This window comes from Sciurus carolinensis, unplaced genomic scaffold (assembly GCF_902686445.1).
Source record: "Sciurus carolinensis unplaced genomic scaffold, mSciCar1.2, whole genome shotgun sequence".
Lineage (NCBI taxonomy): Eukaryota > Metazoa > Chordata > Mammalia > Rodentia > Sciuridae > Sciurus > Sciurus carolinensis.
The window spans coordinates 878,064-880,833 of NW_025920133.1; positions in this window are offsets into that span (position 1 = coordinate 878,064).

Consider the following 2,770-nt stretch of genomic DNA (forward strand, 5'->3'; position numbering starts at 1 on the left):
GGATAGAACACCTGGAAGACAGAACTTCAGACATTGAAGAAAAAATATTTAATCTTGAAAACAAAGTTGACCAAACAGAGAAGATGGTAAGAAATCATGAATGGAATCTACAAGAATTATGGGATATCATGAAAAGGCCAAATTTAAGAATTATTGGGATTGAGGAAGGCTTAGAGAAACAAACCAAAGGAATGAACAATCTATTCAATGAAATAATATCAGAAAACTTCCCAAATCTGAAGAATGAAATGGAAAACCAAGTATAAGAGGCTTATAGGATTCCAAATATACAAAATTACAACAAACTCACACCAAGGCACATTATTATGAAAATACCTAACATACAAAATAAAGACAGAATTTTAAAGGCCGCAAGAGAAAAGAATCAAATTACATTCAGGGGAAACCAATAAGAATATCAGCAGATTTTTCAATCCAGACCCTAAAAGCTAGAAGGGCCTGGAACAACTTTTACCAAGCCCTGAAAGAAAATGGATGCCAACCAAGAATCTTATACCCAGCAAAACTTACTTTCAGATTTGACGATGAAATAAGATCCTTCCATGATTAACAAAAGCTAAAGGAAATTACAAAAAGAAAGCCAGCATTACAGAACATTCTCAGCAAAATATTCCATGAGGAAGAGATGAAAAACAATGATGCAAATCAGCAATGGGAGGAACTAGCCTAAAGGAATAGCCAAATAAAGGAGAAACCAAATCATGTCAAAAACAAAAATGAGTCAAATGACTGGGAATACAAATCATATCACGATAATAACCCTGAATGTTAATGGCCTGAACTCATCAATCAAAAGAAATAGACTGGCAGATTGGATTAAAAAGAAAAATCCAACAATATGCTACCTGCAAGAGACTCATCTCATAGAAAGAGACACCCATAGACTAAAGGTGAAAGGATGGGAAAAAACATACCATGCACACGGACACAGCAAAAAAGCTGGAGTATCCATCCTCATTTCAGATAATGTGGACTTCCAGCCAAAACTAGTCAGAAGGGATAAAGAAGGACGTTACATACTGCTTAAGGGAAGCAAAAATCAGCAAGACATAACAATCATAAATATCTATGCCCTGAACATTGGCTCATCCATGTACGTCAAACAAATCCTTCTTAATTCCAGAGTCAAATAGACAACAACACAATAATACTAGGCGATTTTAACATACCTTTCTCACCACTGGATAGATCCTCCAAACAAAAATTGAATGAAGAAACCATAGATCTCAATAACACAATCAACAATTTAGACTTAACCGACATATATAGAATATACCATCCAACAAAGAATGAATACACTTTCTTCTCAGCAGCACATGGATCCTTCTCTAAAATAGACCATATTTTATGCCACAAAGCTACTGTTAGCAAATACAAGAAGAAGGAGATACTACCTTGTATTCTATCAGATCATAATGGACTGAAATTAGAAATAAATGACAGAATAAAAAGCAGAAACTTCTCCAATACCTGGAGATTAAATAATACACTATTATATGATGAATGGATAACAGAAGACATCAGGAGGGAAATAAAAAAATTCTTAGAAGTAAACGAGAACAAAGACATATCATATCAAAATCTCTGGGACACTATGAAAGCAGTACTTAGAGGAAATTTTATTTCATGGGGCGCATTCAATAAAAGAAGTAGAAATCAACAAATAAACGACTTAACACTTCAGCTCAAAGCCCTAGAAAAAGGCCAAGACCAACACCAAAAGTAGTAGAAGACAGCAAATAATTAAAATCAGAGCCGAAATCAATGAAATTGAAACAAAAGTAACAATTGGAAAAATTAACAAAACAAATAGTTGGTTCTTTGAAAAAATAAATAAAATTGATAAACCCTTAGCCACGCTAACAAAGAGAAAGATGGAGAAAACTCAAATTACTAAAATTCAGAATGAACAGGGAAATATCACAACAGACACGACTGAAATACAAAACATAATTAGAAGCTATTTTGAAAATCTATACTCCAACAAAACAGAAAACCTCAAAGACATCAACAAGTTTCTCAAGACATATGAATTACCTAAACTGAATGAGGAGGATATACACAACTTAAATATATCAATTTCAAGCAATGAAATAGAAGAGGTCATCAAAAGACTACCAACAAAGAAAAGTCCGGGACCAGATGGGTTCTCAGCCGAGTTCTACAAAAACTTTAAAGAAGAGCTCATTCCAATACTCCTCAAAGTATTCCATGAAATAGAAGAGGAGGGAACCCTCCCAAACTCATTCTATGAAGCCAATATCACCCGGATAACTAAACCAGACAGAGACACATCGAGGAAAGAAAATTTCAGACCAATATCCTTAATGAACATCGACACAAAAATTCTCAACAAAATTTTGGCAAATCGTGTACAAAAATATATTAAAAAGATAGTGCACCACGATCGATTGAATTTTATCCCAGGGATGCAATGTTGGTTCAACATCTGGAAATCAATAAATGTAATTCACCATATCAACAGACTTAAAGTTAAGAATCACACGATTATTTTGATAGATGCAGAAAAAGCATTTGATAAAATACAGCATCCCTTCATGCTCAAAACACTAGAAAAAATTGGGGTAGTGGGAACATTCCTTAACATTGTAAAGGCCATCTACGCTAAGCCCATGGCCAATATCATTCTAAATGGTGAAAAACTGAAAGCATTCCCCCTAAAAACTGGAACAAGGCAGGGATGCCCTCTTTGACCACTTCTATTCAACATCGTCCTTGAAACTCTAGC